This window comes from Mastomys coucha, unplaced genomic scaffold, assembly GCF_008632895.1.
Source record: "Mastomys coucha isolate ucsf_1 unplaced genomic scaffold, UCSF_Mcou_1 pScaffold6, whole genome shotgun sequence".
NCBI lineage: Eukaryota > Metazoa > Chordata > Mammalia > Rodentia > Muridae > Mastomys > Mastomys coucha.
In genome coordinates this window covers 36,981,361-36,987,533 of record NW_022196912.1, presented here as the reverse complement: position 1 = coordinate 36,987,533, position 6,173 = coordinate 36,981,361, and the positions used below count along the sequence as shown (strand labels likewise).

At 38.0% G+C, this 6,173-nt stretch overlaps 1 long non-coding RNA gene across 1 annotated transcript; it reads right to left on the bottom strand.

Moving 5' to 3' along the window:
• Positions 1-880: 880 nt before the first annotated feature.
• LOC116080307 lies at positions 881-5,283 on the bottom strand. The gene is made up of 3 exons (XR_004114386.1): positions 5,234-5,283; positions 3,051-3,196; positions 881-926 (listed from the first exon to the last, which is right to left on the bottom strand). It is a non-coding gene; the product is annotated as an uncharacterized LOC116080307 (long non-coding RNA).
• Between the last annotated feature and the right edge of the window lie 890 nt (positions 5,284-6,173).

The window sequence follows — 6,173 nt, the reverse complement described above, 5'->3', positions numbered from 1 at the left end:
CCCAAAGACAGATAGCCAAGCCCCACACAGCATAAGGGGCCGTTCACCCCCTCCCCTCTCTCTTGCTCCCTCTCTTGCTCTTTGTCTCCTCTCTTGTTCTTTCGTGTTCTTTGCTATTCTCTTGCCCTCTTTCCTCTCTTGCCTTCTTTCTCTCTCCTGCTCTTTGTTTTCTTCTCTTGATTCCTTCTTTCTTTTCTCTTTCTCTTTCCTCTTCTCCCTCTTCTTTCTTTCTTTCTTTCTTTCTTTCTTTCTTTCTTTCTTTCTTTCTTTCTTTCTCTCTTTCTACTTGACCAGCCTATTTTCTCTTTTCTATAATAAAATACCTCATTTATACATTGCCTTCTTTTTAACTAACCTGCCACTCAAGCCACAGGCTTCAGCAGCAGAAGAGAGAGACCCAGGCCACAGCAGTGAGCCACCAGGCCTACCACTCATGTATCTACCACTCATGATTGTTTGAACAAGTTTCTATCATCTCTAGGCTTCCTTCACTTAAACTGACATTCAAATAACATCAATTTAGAGGTTTCTGAATCTGAAAACAATGTTGAGCAAAAAATAACTTTGAGTTTCCACTACTCTAAGGAATGAAGACAGCCTGGATATGTAATATAAACCTCTCAGCTCACCAAATGCACTTATCCAGAACACATATTCAAAAGCAAAACAGCACAGAGGCAGAATGTTGGCAAACAGAGTGAGTTTCAGAGGAATGCAGTAAGTTTGTATGTGGCATAGTGCCAGAGATACCTCTGGGAAGATTCCACCCCAAGTAACATGAATTTCCATGCAATGCAATATTCTCTATGCAGATAAGACTGACCTGGAAATATATAGAGTCTGTTGACTCACCTACAACCAGGATCAACAAAGAGCTTACCTTTAGTGTTCTTGGATGAGTAATGAGGTCTCTGAATGTTCGAGGCCTAAACATGATACAGATTAGTATCACGTTTCATTGAATGTAAGCAATATTGTATACACTTACATTTTCATAGTTAATTAACAATAGTAAGAAAAGGGGAAGGGGGAAAAGATGAGGAAACTAACAAAACAGGAAAGGGAGAAAGGGAACTAAAGATGAAGAAGCTGTGGATTAAGATGAAAGCTAGCATTAAAAGTTTTTACACAAAAAGTGAGAGCTGCAGCATTTTAACTCATTGCTCAAGGAGTGTTGAGATCATCTTCTCTTGTCTTCATTGAATTCATGAGTATATTAAAATATTTTTAAACTTTATTTTAATTTGTTACCCTCCTGATTTGAAGCCTGCCTCTCTTAACCATACCTCTCTGCCCACCTCCTGCTACTTGCCATGCCTCATTACTGCCTCCAGTCACATCGGAAATCCCGCCTGCTATAGAGACTAAGAAAACATTGATTGGGTCTTCATTACTGACGTACTTGGGGGAGTGGTTTTTGCCTCACTTATTATACCGGTGGGGGAACAAAGGATTATTATTAAAGATTCAAGATGGCTGAGTGATAAAGGCTCCTGTCTAATGTTTTAAGGTACCTTCCTCGTGGGTAGGTATAATTTTGGCCACCCTATCTCTTTTTATCTCCTCCTGTTTCTTTCTAACTCCATATTCCAGGTAACCCACTGTTTTAACATTGCTGATGGACAGCAACATTAATTGAATAGCAATGATATATATTTATGTGTAATAGTGATAGATTCTAATCCATATATATATATATATATATGTGTGTGTGTGTGTGTGTGTGTGTATGTGTGTGTGTGTGTGTAAAAATATACATATATATAATTTTAATGAGAATAATTAGCATTAGTATATCTACCACCATGTTAAACAGTTTATTTCATTTAAGAAGAGATATAATAAAACTTTCTTTTCAACAGTTTGAAATGGACAATTATTAGAGTATATTAACTATATTCACTCTATTATATGGAAAACACCAAAATCTATTCTCATGTAGTGAATTGACTCATGGCAAAATTTTTCCCATATTTTGGTAAATAATTTTCTACTTCCAGATTTATATATGTTCAACAATTTTAGAGAAAAAGCTTCAAAAATTTTCAATATTACACACACTCACATTTTCATATACACACACATATATATATGAGAGAGAGAGAGAGAGAGAGAGAGAGAGAGAGAGAGAGAGAGAGTAGAGAGTTATTGTGTTCACAAAGGACTAAGAAATATCCTTCTAGGTTATAACTGTGGCTTATCTTTTCAAGAAAACCTCTCTATATGTCTTCAATGAATGATTTTTGAATTGGGTTTATTCTGACAAAGATAAAACAACAATTGAAGTTAGTGAAAACTACCAGCATTAAACTATGAACCAATCAAGAGGTACTTGCTAATACATCCCTTGCTGATCTGAAATAGTTACATGTTTATTTCATCAGTTTTGGCTGTGTACATCTCTTTGACCAAATCATTCATCAATGACCTACTTCAATAATGGTAATTTTGAGTCCTATCACATCAATAGACCCAGACATTGAAGATGTCATAGAAGTTTCAATCTTCTTTAGGCAGACTCAAGCCCTTGCTGCTTAGAGATGGAAGTGAAAATAACTTTGTGGGGCCACTCTTGCAGTTCAGAAGTTCTGCTTGCTTTCCCTCTATGATGAAACTTTTTTCCAAAACTCATTCTCTGTGAAATTTATTTCTGGACTTCATGAGATGAGGAACCTAGAAGCCATTGGTCCAGGATAGGGTTTGGTAACCACTGATTGTGTTCACTCTTAGCCACTAAGTCACCCTAATTGTAGATAAAATTTATCTTGGTGGTTCAAGGACTGCCTGCTTTTACCATACTTTACTTGCACACAAAATATAACTATGCACCATGCAATAGAAAAAAAAAAATAGATCATTGGAAGGGAATAAGAGACATCAAATGTGGAGCAGAAATCAAGTTGAATGTGTGAGATACCTGTATGTTCAACACCACCCTGACTGCAATGTAGATACACACAGCAATGCTCATGATAATATGTCCTTACTGCCTTGTATTCTCATGGCTGAATGTGACCTAACAGATAACTGGCCAAATGAGGCCTTATTACCTGAGCCTCTGACTCCCAAATATACTGTCCCCTTACTGTATGTACCATCCAGAAGCCATACCACTCTCCAATCTTCATGATATTCTGTTGTCTTCCACACACAGTTCAGCCTCTGGACTTTGGTGGTTTTTGCCCGAGGCGGTCACCTGGGGAATTAAGACAAAAGACCTTCTGCAGACTATCAGCTTATCTCTGAAAGAAGTTGCCTGAGATACCTGTCTACTGCCTGAGGACATCCGCAGACATCCCTGCCTCTGGTGACTCCTTCCTGACTCCCTCCTGATTCTTTCCTGACTTCTCCCCCAATGTTTATGTTATGCAAATATTTTATTTCTGGATATTTTGGTTTCAGTTCTTACCTGCCTATATAAGCTCAAAATACCCCCAAGTAAAGAGATGGCTTGATAGAACTCTATTTGGCGTCCACCTCTTTGTTCTTGACCTTTACATTTTGCAGGTCCTATCTAACCTCCAGCTGAAGCGAATGCAGACCTGAGTGGGACTGCGGGCCAGTTCTACTCAATATTCCATGCTCAAATGCTTCCCCATTAAATTGGAAAAAGCAAACAAACAAACAAACAAACAAACAAAAAACATACGCACACATGTATCTGCTTTCCCCAGACCTGTTCTGAAGGGAATAAATAAACTATTTCCCTTTGGGATATGAAAAAGAAAATAGAGAAAGAAAAGGAAAAAACAACCCTATAGTATTCCTTTTGGAGTGTTCCTGTTAAAAGTACTGTGACATTTGAAGTTTACTTCTCAAGGGGCATCAACAATTAGACAGTAACAAAAAGGCAAAGAATTGCCTCTCTCTTTTCCATCTCCAAGATTTCTAGAAAGAGATAATGTTAGTACCTCTGTGTTTTAAAGAATGGTGTTCTGCATTCAACAGTGACTTTCTGAACCCTTTAAGAGATGAATGTAATGGGGTTGTAACCTACATTCTTTTTATTACCAACAATTTGAATGTCAATGTGCTTTGTGCCTGTGACTGCCTGGGGAGGCTTTTGAGCCAATTTCTGGTTGTTATTATTATATTTCTCACCAATACTGTTCACCAGATTTGTGCCTGCAGGTGGCTGAATTTGCACACATTGAGAGATAGTTTCCTTATGCTGCTGGTAATAAGAATGTGAAAGTAATTTCTAGTAAAGCCTTGCTTGTCTTTTCTTTTCTCAAGATTAATATTTAAAAAAAGGAAAGAAAGAAAGAGAGAAATGAGAAAGGAAGGGGATAGGATCAAAAGAAAGGAAGGTCCAATGATGGTCTACAAAAATCTTTATCACTTGAATCTTCCTCCTTGCAGGGTGCAAAGTATTGTGAATTGCTTAAAGCCCAACTTGACATGGACATGGTCTATTAAATAACAAAGTATTCTCAGGATTTTTTATATCAATTGGGGCTTACAGTGGTTAATCCTGAGTGTCAACTTGAAGGAATTTAGAAAGCATACATAATAAAAATACTGTACCATTGTAATTTTCTTTCTGTATAGACAAATTTATTAATGCTCCCCCCACAAACCATTTTTAACACCTTATGTTTTAATGTAGGAAGACTTTCATTACAGTGTTTTTCTAGGGGACACTCCGGCACTTTATTTAGTGGCCACAGGTGGTAAGTGAGTTATTTACAGCTATGGGTGTGTTTGGATCATCAACTGCTTCTTAGATTCGCTATAATCTTAAGAAGTGTGAAATCCCTTCTCTTCTTGAGACAAACTTCTGTGAGTAAAATGTGCATGTATTTTGCATTGTTTAGATAATCCCAAGCTTATGATTCTGTACCTGTATTCAGAATTCAGAATTTGTTGCTTAGAGAAATTTTGTTTACAACAGAATGAGAATAAACCAATGGGTAATGGTGAAAATTCTTGAAGGCTTTTTAAGCTCATCTCATGATGTTCTTGGCAATGCTAGGGATGAACAAAAGTGGACAGATTTCCCAGTTAGCAGAGTTACAAACAGAAAGATGAGCAATGGCCAGAACCATCGCTTCAGCAGGTCCTCCAGTGAAAGACGGAATTTAGAAATTTGGAAAAAGCATGTTAATGGAAATGCATTAATGTATAGCCTTTACTTAAAGAAGGCATAGGAAGTCTCTGTCACGAGCCAGGAAGGTGGACTGGTCAGTTCCAGGAACAGGATAGTGGTCAGCTATTAAGAAGATAACCTTACCCAGAATAAGGAACAGGACAGCGGTCAGTCATTAAGAAGATAGCGTTGACCAAACCACATTCCTCTAGACAATGAGTGAGCAGAATGACTTCCTTGTGACCTGACTCAGCTAGGTAGTGGGTTCCTTTGGAATTTTCCATTGTTCTCTTGTTATGTTTCCTTGGTAACCCTTTGATCCCCTAGTTTGTGGTTTTTCCCTTTAAATACCCCTTACTCCTTGTGCTCGTGGTCTGCCAGGCTACAAATTCGACCCCAGATCTGGAATAAACCTCATGTGATTGCAGCAAGATCGGTCTCTCGTGAGTTATTGGGTGATCGTGTTATCCCGAGACTTGAGTGAGGGTCTCCCTAGCTATGGGGGTCTTTCACCAGATGAAAGTAACTGTTTTCTCATTTTAATTCATGAATGAATTCACTCATTCATGAATTAAAATTAATTCATTTTAAACAATTAATGAAGACATGCACAACTAGAGACAAACAACCTCTACTGATCACCTTAGCACATACTTGCTAATCTACCATTCACTTGAGTCATAGAACTTCTGTAACTTATGAGATGTACAAATTCAACTACCTGCCGACTGTAGTGCCCAGTAGAGAAATGGAGACACTATAGATACACATGAAAATGAGATGAATATTCTATGGTGGTTTGAATAAGAATGGCTCCCATGGGCTCATACATGTGAATGAGGCTATTCATCAGAGAGTACAAATATTTAAAAGAATTAGAAGGATTAAGAAAGGTGGCTTTGTTGGAGAAAATGTATCATTGAGGATGGGTGGATTTTGAGGCTTCAGAAAGCTCATACCAGGTAGCCATAGTGGTGAACATCTTTAATTCTAGCACTCAGGAGGCAGAGGAAGGCACATCTCTGAATGTGAAGCTAGCTTTCTCTGCATAGTGAGTTAAAGGACAGCTAGGGCTATATAGAGA